The following is a 16,239-nucleotide window of genomic DNA, read 5'->3' as shown; positions in this document are numbered from 1 at the left end:
AGGGTTTCGGGTGAACTATTCAGTTCATTCAAATCTCGGGGACTGCGACAAGGTGATGGACTCTCATGCCTACTCTTCAACATCGCTCTGGAAGGTGTGATGCGACGAGCCGGGCTCAACAGCCGGGGAACGATGTTCACAAAATCCGGTCAATTTGTGTGCTTTGCGGAGAACATGGACATTATCGCCAGAACATTTGGAATGGTGGCAGAGCTGTACACCCGCCTGAAACGCGAAGCAGCGAAGTTCGGACTGGTGGTGAATGCCTCAAAAACAAAGTACATGCTGGTAGGCGGAACCGATCGGTAAGGTAAGTAAGGTAGGCGGAACCGAACACGACCGGATCCGTCTGGTTAGAATGTTACGATAGACGGGGATACTTTCAAGGTGGTGGAGGAATTCGTTTACCTCGGATCCTTACTGACGGCTAACAACAACGTGAGCCGTGAAATTCGGAGGCGCATCATCAGCCTACTACGGGCTCCACAAGAAACTGCGGTCGAAAAAGATTCACCCACGCACCAACTGCACCATGTACAAAACGCTAATAAGACCGGTGGTTCTCTACGGGCATGAGATATGGACCATGCTCGAGGAGGACCTGCAAGCACTCGGAGTTTTCGAGCGACGCGTGCTCAGGACGATCTTCGGCGGTGTGCAGGAGAACGGTGTGTTGCGGAGAAATATGAACCACGAGCTCGCTGCACTTTACGGCGAATCCAGCATCCAGAAGGTGGCCAAAGCCGGAAGGATACGGTGGGCAGGGCATGTTGCAAGAATGCTGGATAACAACCCCGCTAAGCTGGTGTTTGCAACTGATCCAGTTGGCACAAGAAGGCGTGAAGCGCAGAGAGCACGATAGGCGGACCAGGTGGAGCGAGACCTGGCGAGCATTGGGCGCGACCGAGGATGGAGAGCGGCAGCCACAAACCGAGTATTGTGGCGTACTTTTGTTGATTATGTCTTGTCTTAATGATGTTGAACAAATAAATGTATGTATGTATGTATGTATGTATGTATGTATGTATGTATGTATGTATGTAAACAGTGGCATGACCGTACATGACCCGCAATAAAGCATCTCGCTCAAAGTGCACCTGTTGCAAATAGGCAAAATATGGTTCTATGCCGGAAGATGGACCTCTCTTCTCCTTTGGAAGTAGACCAGCGTAATGCTCTTCTGGTGCCAAACTCAGCTTCGGAGTCCCACTAAGCTCCGTCCCAAGACAGGATTTTCCTTTGGTGTCCCGTCAGCTAGCTTGACCGCAGGTGCATCGACACGGGCTTGACCAGCGCCCGTAGCTTCGGAAGTGTACCCGGATCTCGTTCTTACCCGAAGGATCTTCCTTTTTTTTCCTTTTTATTTAGGGATTTTCTGCCGTAGGCAGGTTCATCCCGACAGGAGGATCTTGCTGCAGCAGCTTCGACTTAAAAAAAAAACTGCTAAAAACGACTAAAAAAATATTTGTTTTCATGCTGTTCAGAGTGGATCAAAACAAAAAATATCTTACGTCATATATGACAGTCATCTGATTGAAAATTCTCCGCATCTCTCCGAAAAAGCCGTTGGGAGAAAGGGGTTCATCGGGTTTTGTGGAAAAACATATTATAAGTTAAAGGCTTCAAAACATATGGGTTTTTTTAGAAAAGTTTGCTCAATAAATTGTCAAAAAGCCGTAAAGCACTTACAAATTTTTGACGGGAATGGTCTATTGAAAAATATTGAGTAACCGTGAGTTGGAACCTTCAAAAAATATCAACAAAGGCAGTTTTTTTTTTATCAGAAAATGAGATTGATTTGGACACAAAGGTGGTAAAATTTTTTTGGCAAGCGATCGAAGGTACTGTGCAAAACTTTACGAAAGGACTCAAGCGCAAAACTCGAGATGCCGGATATAATAAGTCAAATCAACAATGCCTTGATGTTGATTTAAAGTAAATTAATGCATTTTTTTGATGAATTGCTTTTGGTTTGGGAATAAGTTAGAATGCATTCTTTGGCCAGATTTTGCTGTGCGCATACCTTAGGTGCCAAAGTTGGCCATTGTGGCGGCTATTTTGGGATTCTTACAAGTCTGTCGTTAAGATTAGCATCCACGATTCGTTTGCGATCGAACCCTATGTGCTCATACTTACGATAAAACGGAGCATAGCTAGTGAGTTACATAAACACAAATATAAACACCAACATAAACACAACATAAACGAACCGTTGTCCACAGATTCCGAGAAAGGTGCAATATAGCGACCGAAACGTCAGATGAAAGCTTAAGAATTCGTTTTTAAGTTATTCTTGAAAAGACTGAACGCCATATCAGGCCAAACATGTCTAAAGGTCCAATCTGCTGAAGAGATGCTCTCTTTGGTTTCTCTCTCTTTTGTTAACATCTCAGCTGTTAATTTGTATTTTGATTGCCTCCTTGCATTGAACGATGTTCAAAACAATCGTCTTTTGATTTGTACTGCAAAAATAGTTGAAAAGTGTACCATTACATTGTAATAATTGAAAGAGAAAGTAAACAAAGAGAGCCTCTCAAATGCAGATAGGACCTATTGAAATGTTTGGCCTGATATCTCCTAATCATATATATATCTATCTATCTTCTATTCTAGAAATAAAAATGGAATGGTGTTTGTATGTCACGAATAGGCTTGGGAACGGGCCAACAGATCAACACCATTCTTTCAGTGTTACATTTGTGCAGGGCTCCGACGTGTTCGTACGAAAGAATAATTGGGTTAAAAGACCGGCAACTCACCGAAAACGAGAAAGTTTGAAATTCCCTTTTGCGGGGCATTTTGCTGCAGTCGCTAGACAGTCGTCGTCGCTAGATGTGAAAAGAGCGAAGAAATAAATAGTTACAGTGTTAATCCTCGCGTTTTATTGATCATGATCTTGGAATTCAACCCAGCATTCGATTCAACATGGGGTCCAATGTTTTTGTTTTAATTGCCTAATTCATGAAAAAAATGCGCTGGAAACATCGACACTGCTTCGCTGCTACATATAATATAGTGCAAAATGATAAAGAAAGAGAAACAATCATCAAAAATAACGTTTTCGTTTGAAATGTGTAATTTCCTAAATAAGCACTAGAAACACACACCCGAAAATCAGGAGCAAGTTAGGGTAAACCGACAAGAAAGTGGGTGCCAAAACGTGCCGTTCCAAAAACGATGATGGGTGGAGCCGAGTTTGACAGTTGTGTCACCCCACTGGGTGACCCTAGAGTGACTGGAAGGAAGAGTGGCGTCATGTTCCAATTTTGACAGGTCTCCTGCTCGTTTGGAACTGGGACGGGACGTGACAGCTCATTGGTACAAGCCCTCTTATTCTTTTTGTTACTGTTCATACGGGGGTTTCTCTAGTGTTGCCAACACTTTTCATATGCATATCAATCAAAACTTGTTGACTAGTTTTATTTAGCATTCTACTTCAAAGAATGAGTTTGAAAACAATCTGATCTTCCTCGTTTGGATCTCACACACAGACTTCCATCCCTTGCCGACAAACCTTCGGATTCTTCTAAAATTAGTAAAAATGAAGCCCAGAATGATACACATCACTGCGCCCATAATGTATCGTTTTGCACTTCATTTCACCATGTCAAGTTCCGGATAAAAGCAGCACAGAAAATTAGAAAAACGAATAATGTTGTTAGTTATTAATTATCAATCATACGAGGTTTGAAAAACCCGTGATTACTAGCAACACGGCTAACTCAACAACAACGTTCTTGTAAACGAACGTAACGCGGCGCAACGCTGCTTTTGTCAAATCGACCAATCAGAAGTGGTCTTTTTTGACAGGCAAATGGTTTCGTATTTGCACTAGCACCTGACGGGTCCCGTCCCAGGTTTGGAACGGGAATTTGTATGGATTTGACAGATGATCGCTGTTCCGAACTTTGACATTGACGCCACTCTCCCTTCCAGTCACTCTAGGTGACCCCAACGTGATCTCGGTATCGATCATCGAGTGTTCTCGAAAAAATACGCGCGCGAATTGTAGTGTCAATGATTGAAAATCGTGGATGTTTGTTATTCGGCGAAGCCATTTTCATTGTTGCGCGAGCAAAAGGCGTTCTTCGGCTTGATAGTAACCTTGCAAAATCGACGGTAAAACTCATATGAATTCGATCGGCGGAATGGCAACAGCAGTGAGCAGTTGCTGGGCTAGTCATTTGCATTACTTCCCAAAAAAATTGTACAGTGGCAATTCGTGTGGGACTATCGCGCCTTTAAAAACTGACGGTGCACCTAACTCTCCTAACTCTCAGATTATAACAATATTTTCTACTAATTTTTAAATTTTTACTGATAAAAACTCACTGTTTTCTGCAAAAAACGTTGTAAAGATTCTGCCAGAAGCAACACAGTGCATTAAAAATTACTGCGGGCATCTTGTTATTATTATTATTATTATTATTATTTTATTTTTTCCTGTATTACAGGCAAAATAATAAGTTTTTGCCTTGTATTTAAAACACCTTTCCCACTATTGCCCACTAGGGTTTCCACCCTCAAGAGATAGTAAAAAGTCTAATCTTTCACCTACCGACTGAGCCATCTGCGCCATTTTGCGCCTGAAATAGTTACTTAAGGTGAAATTACACCTTAAAATATGATAAATTTGCCTATTACTTTTTTGTTTTAAAATTAATAACTTAATGTCTTCGGAAGAAATGTGTATTTTGACGTCTTGAACAAGTTTGTAGAAGGTCACAAAACTGTAGGATTTTATCTGTTAAAGCTACACTGAAAAAACTAGTTTTAGGGGTACTTCGCATAAAACGCTCCATATCTCGAAAACCGTAAGAGGTGGAGCTTTGGCATGTTCTACGAAGTTTTTTCTCTTATTATGAGCTACAACTTTGCCAAAGACGTCAAACCTCTAAAAAAAATTTGAAAAAATAAAATTTTTATCTCATTTCTAGAGGGATTAATCATTAATTACATTTTATCAGAAGACGCTTTTTAACATGCAGAAACATTTTGTAGAACACGCCAAACCTCTAGAACCAACCTAAAAAAAGTTATTTAAATTTAATCGCAAAATCATCGATTTCGAACACTGTGCCCTATGGGGTAAGTCCGTCATATATATTTTTTTAAATACTTTTGAAGATTTCAATTTAAAAATGTTTTCAAGACATTTTTGAAGTGTAGTGATGGTTTACCAATCATTGTACAGTTGATACTCTTATAAAATCACTGGTCGGGGGCGCAATTGGAATCCGCTTAATAGAAGAGTAAGCTTATGGGATTTGGGCTTTTTGGGGGTGTGGCCAATTATCTCGAGTGTATTAAGAGATAGCGCAATACTTTCTTCGGCAAAGTTTTAGGGATTGAAAAGATCTACCATTTAGAACTTTGGTTCATATGATTAGTTGGTAACTTTGCCGCCAGAAGCGCCACCAACAGTTTGATGCTAAATTGCACTACCGGAACCATATTAGGCAAACGTTACGATATGCGACAGCTCATGACCCTGATAACCCTCTAATACCCAAATTTTTGATTTTGATCTAAATATCATTTTTCGTCATCTAAAATCGATTTAAACATGTTTTGGGGGATGATTCATTTTTATTATCGATTTAGTGATTTTCAGTTTTTGAATTTTCTAATTTTTATTTTTAAACATCCCCACACTTTTATATTTTTCCTGGAAGCCTACTTGGGGTACGTATTTTTTGAGATAAAAACATTTTGAGATTTTATGATAATTGTTGAAATATTATTATTTTAAACTAGCTGTACCCGGCAAACTTTGTCTTGCCTACTGCGTTTTTTGACGTTTCAAGTTTCTAGCCAAACCAAATCCCCGGTCAAAATGTATGGAAGATCGATTTTCAAAAACTCTCAGTTTTCCATGTTTTTTACTTCATAAACCTTCCTTGGGTGAAAACTAACAGAACAAAACTAAGACGACCAAAATCGGACCTTCCGTTCGCAAGTTATGCGCGGTCCCACGTATGCCACTGCATTTTTATATATATAGATTTTTTTCATAGAAAATTTTATTTTCCGTGTAATTTTAAGGAAAATAATTTTAGAGTGTATTCGATTCCCTTAAACTATTAAACTAGGCTAGAATGATTTGGGAAAAATTTAAAACATGTTAATTGTTGCGATTCAATATAAAATAAACAATGACTTCTGAAAGGTGACCAAAACATCAATTTTTCAATTTTTCAACCCGTTGACAAACGCGCTTGCATCGAATTCACCGTCGAGACTTCCGCATGAGGAGAGGTATCTGAAGTATATTTCGTAGTTTTCAAACGACATAGGTACGGCACATTAGTGGAAAGAACAACTTTGTGGCGGACGCTCTTTCAAGGGTAGATGCAATACGTTCACCGAAAGACGAAAATTCTCTATTATGTAAAACAGTCTGGGAACGATCAGTTAAATAGGATTTGAATAACTGAACAGCTTTGCTTGGATAATCTGTTAAGCAATTTGCGATGAGAACAACGATCATTGGCTTTTGCGAAGTCAATTAACAGTAGTATAGCGTTTTTCTTTCTATCGATTGCTTGAGCAATATCGTCATGTACTTTTAATAAAGCAGTAGTTTTACTATAGAAGAATTCGAATGACCGCCAATTGTAGAGGCGCTAGGCGACATGAGAAGAAAATCGTTTGTTTACATCAAAAATTCAATTTTTCGTCTTAAAAATTAACTAATATTTTGCCTTGGTAGTTGCTAATTTCCATTGGTAATGGCTTCCATTATCGTCATTCTTGATGCCCACGCCGACAGACATCGGATTGGCCAGCTAACAAAAAATCCGGAAGATCGCCCGCCGGAGGCATAGCAAGAGCTCCTCAAATTAATCACATAAATTGTTCGTAAGTACCTACCGGATCTAAGCGCATCTGAAAGAGAATCAAATTTTCTTTACGAAAAGTGCTCGTTTGATTCTCTACGATGCGGAATTCGATACAAAAAAGTGAAAAAAGTGCACTTTCCATATGCTGCGCCACGGAAAATTTTGGCGGAGCCACGTTTTTCATAGGGTTCTCATTCCTGCCACCAGATGCGGAAGGATCGTTAGCTTCCGTTGGATTTACCTATGCTGTTTCCGAAAACCATATTGATACTGATTCAGAAAATTCGTCCTACTTATGAAGGCGCACATCTGGCATTTCAACAACTTTTCGACCACTTTGGAAAGTGAACACAATAAACTGATCGGTCTTAGATTAGAAACATCAGAGAATAATTATTCTTTTTTTAATGGGAATAACCTTCACTTGTTTCCATTTTGCTGGGAATTTGGATGTAGCAATGATTTTGTTGAACAAATATTTGAAAAGAGAAATTGCGGAAATTGCTAACGGTAAAATGATCCATATAAATTTAATTGGAATTTTATCTAGTCCCATTGCATTGGATTTGATGTCGAACACTGCATTTACAATATTGGTGTCTTCAATCTCATGAAAAACAAAACCATGAAGGTTTGGTTTTATAGCATAGTCTTGCATAGGATGACTATCTGAGGTGAAATTGGAAGAAAAATAACTATTAATTTCGTTTGAAGACGCACCACAAACATTGTCCTATGTTTTGTCTTTTGAATTTCCAAGCTTCCTTATATTACTCCACAATTGTTTATCAGGTAGATTGGTATTAATCAAACGCTTCTCATAATCTTCTTTAGCGCTTCTTATCATGAAAGTTGCTCTTTTTCTAGCTCTTTTGTATTGCAGAGAGTTGTTTTGTCCTGCACCCTTAAATGAATCAACACAGCGCACGAGTAACTTTCACGCAGCGAGCAAAAAGATAAAAGAATTTTCACTCATATTTGTGTGCGACTAGATCAACACAAAAAATGTGCTGATCCGGTGTTACACAAATCTGCGTGAAAATTGTTTTGTCTTTTCGGTCGCTGCGTGAAAGTTACTCGTTGCGCTGTGTACATCGAGTTTTGCATGTGCACTGTGCAGCCAATTCTTATAAGCAATATTCTTAGAGATAATTGCTCGCTCAATATCAATGTTGAACCACGGATTCTTCTTTGCTTTGATCTTCCTTAGGGGTATGACAGTATCATGTAAAAATGTCAATTTATCATTCAGAAAATCTAGTAGTTATCAGGATTGCTGAGTGAAAAATAATCATTCCAGTTAATTCTGTTAAAAGGCATCTTGCATAATGCTATGCAAGATGCCTTTTAACAGAATTAACTGCATCAAAGTGATCGTAGTCGCAAAAGAACGTACATTTTTCACATGGCTATTGCACGAAATCAAGCCCCTCATCTTAGGAATGGCAGTTTACCGCTTTATTCCAACAATGATCTCGAAAATAGTTGCTGTGCTCAATGAAGCAAGATCGAAAAGGTGAACACTTTGAGATTCAATCACAATAAACACTTGTAGTGAGCAGGAATTGTGTTATGTTGTTAATCATTTAGTAAAAGTGCTGTCGAATCGACAAGATGACATCATGTCCATTTCAAGTATGCATAGAGCCATAGAAGATCCATCTGGACTAACATATTAAATAGGTGAAACGTTCCTTACAAATCGTTTTTTTACGTTGTTCTACGTTGAATTATGTATCTCTAACCGCTGCTTGCAAGAAGGCCAAATTGCCTACTTGTAATTGCTTGAGTGAGTTGACGTGTCTTGGATCAATTATAGTAGCTGTTCCGTCCTTTTCACTTGTTTGCCTAACTTTAAGCAATGTAAGTAGAAAATGAAAATAAATTAATACGTAACGCAAATAATACCCACCTCACCCTTGCGCCCTCACGGCCATCGATGGTATACGAGTATTAGACTTTGGAACTCGACAGATCGCAAGTTGTTTCGCGATAATTGATATTCCTGTTATAAATAATTACAGATAATTGACACTTACGTTATATATGTTCTGCTACTTGAGCGTCCACAAAAGGATTTCCTTTACTTGCTGAGAAAAAAAAATTAAAATTTCGTGAAGTGGTTGAATTCCGGATTGGAGAAATGTTGGGTTGTATTTGCTTCCTAGTTCAATAAATTTCTAAACTTGTCTTCTGCCTAAAGTCTAAGTCCTTAACAATTTCGAAAATTGTGTATGGACAAAAGTCTACAGATGGGGAGTAAGGCCTGATATGACCAAATATGTATTAGTCTACGTAGTTGTCGTAGTTTACGGACAGTGCAGTCCCTTATGGAAAATCTTACGCGCAACGTAAACCAAAGTTTGTTCGCAGACATGCAATTGTAAGTAAAGACAATAGACACATAACATAAGTGGAACTCTGGCTCAAAAAGTTGATGCCTTTCCAAGTTCGTACGCTGGTATACAGGGCATCGAAATGTCAAATGCATTACATCATTATTGCCATACTATTTTTCAGTATGTATACCATTTTTGATTGCTGTGAAGTAATACAAAGACCTCATAGATCTAGACTGGCAGCACGAGGAAATCTAGAATAGGGCATAAATTGCAATTAAACTTTGTAAACTCAAGTCAAAAATACGTTTTATGGCTTTAAATATAAAAAGAAGGTCGATATGTGAACCGTGGATGTGTTATTTCGAAGATTTCAATGAATTTATGACAAAATGAATAAGTGGATTGACAGCCGTTAGATTTGCGCATATTTCAGATGCCATTCTTCATTCCTGTGTTCTTTGCCAAAACTGGAATACTGGTTGGATCAGATGTTTTTTGTTTACCAAAATAAATGACAGTTCGATGCCTTTTATGAAAGATATACAGTCCGGATTCGCTGGTTGGGTCACGACTGCGCCCCGATTAGCGAATCGTATTCGTTCGTTGGGGCAACAGACATCTGATCAAAATGCTCTAGACACACGCGAGTGACGAGAAATACGTCAAGAACCACTCGCATACTTTCACAAACGTTCTGTATACAGGAGCTCCGATGCAACGGCGGTCAGACGTCAAACACGATTTGACTTCTATTTTGACATTGATAGTGCTTTTTAGTTGGGTTTTGCCCCAACCAGTGAACATTCAACCATCGAGACAGCTCATCCATCGAGCCACCAACAAACGAATCGGAACTGTAACAGTTTCACGTACTGGAAAAGGATACAACTTTTTCCTTCGCTCTGACCATGGAGTTCCACTTATGTTATGTGTTTCCGTGCTTTAGAAATAGAAGTTATGCTGAGAATTACACCAAAAGCTACACCAGGATTTTTCCAGAAAATGCACCGAGATTTTTTGTAGGAGTCAAACCGGGTATCCCTTAAGGGATTCATCGATAAATCATCTAAAAGTTCCGCGGAGAATTTCTCTAAGATTTTCCCGGAGAATCTACTGAAGGAATTGTCAGGTCGATCTCGGAACTTATGGAAAATTTATGGCATAAAATTCAAAGGAACTCTTGACAAAATTTTCGAACGACCACCCGAAGAGAATTCCTGAGAGACTACTGAACGATATTCTAGAGATCTACCGAAGAACTTTCTGCTAGAAAGATTCTTGGTAGAAACCCTAGAAGTTCCACCCTTGGGGTGGAACCCCAAGCAGCACACTTTGTTAAAACTAAATCACGGTCATATCTATGCGACAAATGCAAAAGTCGATTCTAAATCACTGCAACATCGATTCCCACAGCTATGCAACTGAAAAAGCGCAGGAGGTGGAGCCTCTGTGCAACATGTTGTTTGTTGCATAAGAGATTAGATTGTAGGGATAGGCGGGGCATAATGAGCAGGTGGGGCATAATGAGCAGCTTGTATTTTCACTGTAAATCTTCAAATTAACAAAACAAATTGCTTGATTGTAGCCTTATTATCTAAAATCCAATGAGTTGATGACAAAACATTAGTCAAAAAATCCGTTTACCATGAAAAATTAATCAAAATGCGTAAAGTAGTCATGTACTGGGAAAATATTATAAGAATCAGGTGACCGAAAATAAGGTTTTGGGTATTGAAATCACAATTTAGTGGGCATCTATCGATTTTCTTGATATTCCCTAGGCCAATGACATGTATTTGTAACACTTTTCAACTATTAGTATAATTTTTTTGTTTTAAAAATATGCTTCAAAGAGTTGGTAGTAGGGTGGGGCAGAATGAGCAACTAGTGAAAAAATAATGAAAATAATAAACATCGTCAGCAAACCAATTTTAATTTTGGTTTTCTCTGTTTTGATGCATATAGCAAGGTTTTGTCTGTAATTTTCAATTTATTAGCTTGAAAATTTCAGTATTTGTATATTATCATCGTTTAAAAATTCCTCAATAGAAGACTCCTTGGAACCCCACAGTTCCCTACAAATTAAACCCCGTAATCCCTTCAAATTCTTATTGATTGTTGCCGGTATGCTTTATCATTGACAAGAATAGTCAATTAACATTTGATTGTGTACAAAACTGATATTGATCATCCTGCCCCACCTAGGGTGCTCATTATGCCCCACCCCAAAAACGCAACTCACGATTTTATACGTTTTTAAAAACATAAAATTTTACAACATTTATAACTTTATTCTGAATTTCAACGATTAGCTTTTGTCAGTTAAGGTTCAAATGAGGATTGAACGTTAAAATTAAACATTGCAATTGCATTTTTCCGGAGAAATTGCCAATTTTACTAACAGAAAACCCACGCGCTTGCGAAATTCGTTAATTTCAGCATATATATTTGCATGTCTCACTGTTTTGTTAAACGGTATTTGAATGGGAAGATGGATATTAGGCTTGTCAGGCCTTTTTTCGTAAAATGTAGTTTGTTTTCTTTTCTATTATGTTTGATTAAGACTCCCAAATCATAACTGAAGTAATTTTATGTCACTTTTTGTAACTGAAACAAGTACTCGCCATTGTGGTAACTGGGCAGAACCTACATTGTCGGTTGGATGTCTGAAAATATCAATATCCACTTCATACATTGTTTATACAGGACTCTAAACTACAGGATTTAAAGCAAGTATTTTTAAATGCATCTTTAACATAATAAGGACAAAATATCGAATTGTTGTTCGATAATATTAACATACAAACATATCTAATTAGTTGATACTTTTGACATGCAGTGTTGATCTCAGCCTGTTAGTAACTGCTAAGTTGCACATTTGTGACCAAGTAATCGTACGTTTTTGTGCGTCTCATATGTTTTTTAAAGACACGGACACGTTTAATGCTTCCAGTGAGCTTTTCGCTCTTTGAAGGAAGCATGACACTAGAGTACTAGACAACGGACTAGCATGCAACGCCCAGTGGCACAGCCGAAAACTTTTCCTGTGTTTGCAATGAAACAACAAAAAGTTATACTGTCGTTATTTGGAAACGACTTTCGGTAATATGGTACATAGCAACCAAACATTGACTTCGCAGCAACTGGTCTGGTCATTTGTTTTGGTTTTTGGTTTCAGTGTAACAGGATGATGTCAAGAATGCAACTTTTTGAATTTGACAGTTCAAGAGCATGTTTCACGAAAGCCACCATGTGACATTGATGTAGCTTTTGCAAAATTAAGGTTGCATTGTGATGTCTGAGCAACCAGAATGTATACTGCAAAAATTGAATTGTTACCATTAGTCTGAAGTGAAACGGCTATGCAATCTTTATTATTTTTCTAAAATATTTCCTAAGTTACAGGTGCTACTTGGGACTCTTAGGACAATTCCTGTGAAAGTCCTTGAGGAATTCCTGGTGGAACTGTTTTTAGTCGAAAAAAAAATCGAATCGAATAAAAATCTTTGAAGAATTCCATGTAGAGCATCCATTGAAACTATGAACCAGAAACATTTGGCATTTAGTGGCACCCCTAGAGGATTGCCCGGTGAAACTTCTCTGGGTGTACCTACTATTCTAGAGGAATATCCGGTGTAACTATTGTAAATTCAAGAGGAATTTCAGGAGGAGCTAGAATAATTCACGAAGTATCTGTGTTGCGAAGTTCCTACAGGTATTCACAGCAAAACTTTTGGAAGACTATCTGATGGAGCTCTCAGAAAATTTTCCGGTTAAACTTCTAAACAAATTTTTACACAAAAAAATGCGTCATGGAGGGGGCGGGGAGGGTACGAAAATTACTATTTTTGTATTGACTAAAATATTAACGCGCACTGAAACGGCAAAAACTAGCAATAGCCCATATCTCAGAAAAACTTTGATGAAAATTTCCCAAGTCTTTGGTAGCAGAGAGATGTTCCTTCTTTTTATCATCTGCACGAAAAACTACTGAAAAATATTCATAGAATTCACAGTAATTCAACATAAACCTGAATTTTTATTGCTTCGCCCATATAAAGTATTAGGCGATTTTGATCAAATTAATTGCTAATTTTTAATTGCGCGATAATATACATAGCTGCATTTTTGTATTACGTAATAAATTGATGCTGCCTAGATAAATTTCCAAAAGAACTCCTAGAAGACTTTCCGCTTAATTTTCCGCGGAAATTTAGAGCACTATTTGGTGAAAATTACAGAGAAATTCTCAATGGAATTCCTGCAGAAATTTCTTAGTGGAGCTCCTAGAGGATTTTCCAAAGGTAATTAAATCTTTTAGAGGAAATTTGCGGCGGAACACATAGAGAAGTATTTCGAGGAATTCTTGAAGAAATTCTCTTTGGAACTTTTAGAACGATTTCTAAAGTGATTTTTAATGAATGAATTAATTAATTAATTAATTAATTTATTTATTTAACTCCGTTTTCAGTAGATACTGTACAGACCGATACTAAATTACGTAAATTAACGTAAATAATCACCAAGGTATAACAATTACTACTAATTACGATTTACAATGCATACATGAATAAACATTATAATACAAACATACAAAATACATAGAATTTATAACATACAGCAACTCAATTCAACTCGGAAAAGGACAGAAAACGGAAAATTCAGCCATAATTATTTTTGGTATTCAATAGGGCACGTTCAATGGAGTACTACATGGGTTTTCGGTGAAACTTCGAGAAGAATTCCCACAAGAATTCCCGGTAAAACTCTTGTCGGACTTCCCGATGGAGCTTCGAGAAATTACTCTTACTCCTTTGGGCATATACAAGTGGTGCAAATTCGTTTAAACTCACTTGACTTTTGAATTGTAAATTGTAGTTTAAGGAAATCTGTGTTTTATTGGGATATATTTTGATAGACACTCCTGTAATATACTACCTGCACGAGTAACGAAGAATTCTTTGCAATTCGTTTTATTTTAATCAGAGAATAAATATCCAATTGTTGGAGGAAAATTCGTTTTAACGCACTTTTTTCGTTTTTTCATATTTGTTAATGGCAAAATATTTCACTATTTTTGATATCAATATACACCGTGTCCAATAAGTTCTCATACAAAATCAAATTCAATTCATTTCACATCTGTAATTAGGATTTTCAAAGTAGATTTATTTATTGAAAGGCCAAATAACACCAATCAAATACAGCATATGTTTTGGAACAAACTGTCCTTTATCCTTCTCTGCTGATCGCTTATGTGTCGTAAGTCCATTTCAACTGGCACGCACGCCATTTCATTTGTATTTCGTCGTATTTTACGAGTAATGGTTTTAAATTGAAATAAATTAGGTTCCCGTTCTCCCCATTGCTAGTAGCAACTATGACCAGAAGAGAAAAAAAATATAAGATCCTGTATTGGTAAAGTACGAAGCCCATTTATTTTGTACAAAATAAATCGTTAATCAAACAAAAATGTCCATTTACCTGTTTTAATGAGATTTGTTTTGTTAAAGAAGCACCCGTGCATCTTATCTGGTTGATTCACATCATTCTCACTTTTAAAACATGCTTGCATTCCTATTGTGGTAAATTTTGTCCAAAATTTAGGTTTTATGATGTTTATCTTTGACATAACAGTTATTTTCATGAAAATCAGCCCAAGTTGAGCTTACTTGCAAATTTCTTACCATATCATCACTAAAACTGTATTGTTTAAGCCTTAGTATATCCATTTGGTACATAACTTGAGACACAAACTCAAAATTTATCCATATGGACTCTATTTCGCTACCGTAGAATGAAAAACTTTTCGAACATTTTTCATGCGTGCCGGAGAAAACGGATTACAGAAAACGAAAGAGTACTGCTAGGCTTATAAAAACAAATAGAAAATAAAGTTTTTCTAAACCGTATGCTATATTCAATCAGTATTATGTGGCCTTTCAATACATGTATTCACTTTGTAAATATGAATCACATATGTGAATAAAATGATATTTTCTAAATTTGTATTTTGTATGAGAACTTATTGGACACGGTGTACATTTCAACAAGTACTATTACTAGTAATTCTTAGAGCGTTATTATCATAAATTTTAATTCGCAGCAACATAAAGAGTATGTTTTGAGAAGTATGTGCGTTTAAACGAATTTGTACCACTGTAGTACCTTCACGCAACCGGAGATTGGCAGATTCTAATACAATGCGGTTTGAAACATATACAAATATTGTATTAAGGCTTTGCAAATACAAAAATTGGTAGGTGGCAGTATACCAAAAATTATATTGGCTTCCTAGAATCTGGAAAAGGAAAATTTCGCATGTGTGCGTGTGCTCTGTCGCATTGGTTTCTCTTTATTTGTTCTATATTTTTAGACTGGTCATGGCAGCAGCGGCACCATTAATTACCAAAACACGTTTAAAAAGAATTACGGGCGGCGGCGGGAATCGAACCGAGACAGTATCATGATGATACATAGTACCCTGCGTTCTAACCAGCACGGCTACAACTGCACATGGATAGACGAGAGGCTGAAAGCCATCATTAACAACACAAAGTGGCTTAGTGATGGAAGTGATACAGCCACCACACTGCACAATGGGCCCAGAGCGTATTTACGAAGACAAAACTGTTTTTAGACACATACATGTATTGTGTTTTAGAAACTTTCTTTTTAATTGTTGATCCTTTTCCCCATTATTGTTATGTCAAACATCTGATTTAACTGATTCAAAAATCTGCTCTCTAAAAATTTTATTTACGATTCCATGATGGATGGTGATGGATCGTTTAATTGGAAATTCCACCAATAAGCTGCGCCAGAGATCAAGCAAATTTTAAATTTCATATATCTCAGGACTCTCACCACTTAGAAAGATGGTGTCTTCGGCAATGTTATTTAGTTAGCCAAGAGCTTACAGTTAATGGTCCACTTGTTTCGAAATTTCGTCACTAAGTGGCACTAGTTACACATTTGAAAATCATTCAAATGATTGATTTTTTTTCGTGAAGTAATCAACCATCTGTAAGTTTTGTTTTCTTTGAACGTGTCTA

At 37.4% G+C, this 16,239-nt stretch overlaps 1 long non-coding RNA gene across 2 annotated transcripts in view; it reads right to left on the bottom strand.

Moving 5' to 3' along the window:
- Positions 1-16,215, bottom strand: part of LOC134284454 (uncharacterized) — a 29,554-nt gene extending 13,339 nt beyond the window's left edge. Inside the window, exon 1 of one of the 2 annotated variants that reach the window (XR_009995780.1) lies at positions 8,882-16,215. This is a non-coding gene — a long non-coding RNA (uncharacterized LOC134284454). Of the gene's footprint in view, positions 1-2,759; positions 2,779-8,881 lie in introns of those variants that run through there. The other variant, XR_009995781.1, reaches the window with a different exon arrangement.
- Positions 16,216-16,239: the final 24 nt, after the last annotated feature.

This window comes from Aedes albopictus, unplaced genomic scaffold (assembly GCF_035046485.1).
Source record: "Aedes albopictus strain Foshan unplaced genomic scaffold, AalbF5 HiC_scaffold_142, whole genome shotgun sequence".
NCBI classification, from domain to species: Eukaryota; Metazoa; Arthropoda; class Insecta; order Diptera; family Culicidae; genus Aedes; species Aedes albopictus.
Note: the sequence above shows the minus strand (reverse complement) of the source record. Positions and strands in the feature narration are given on the sequence as shown.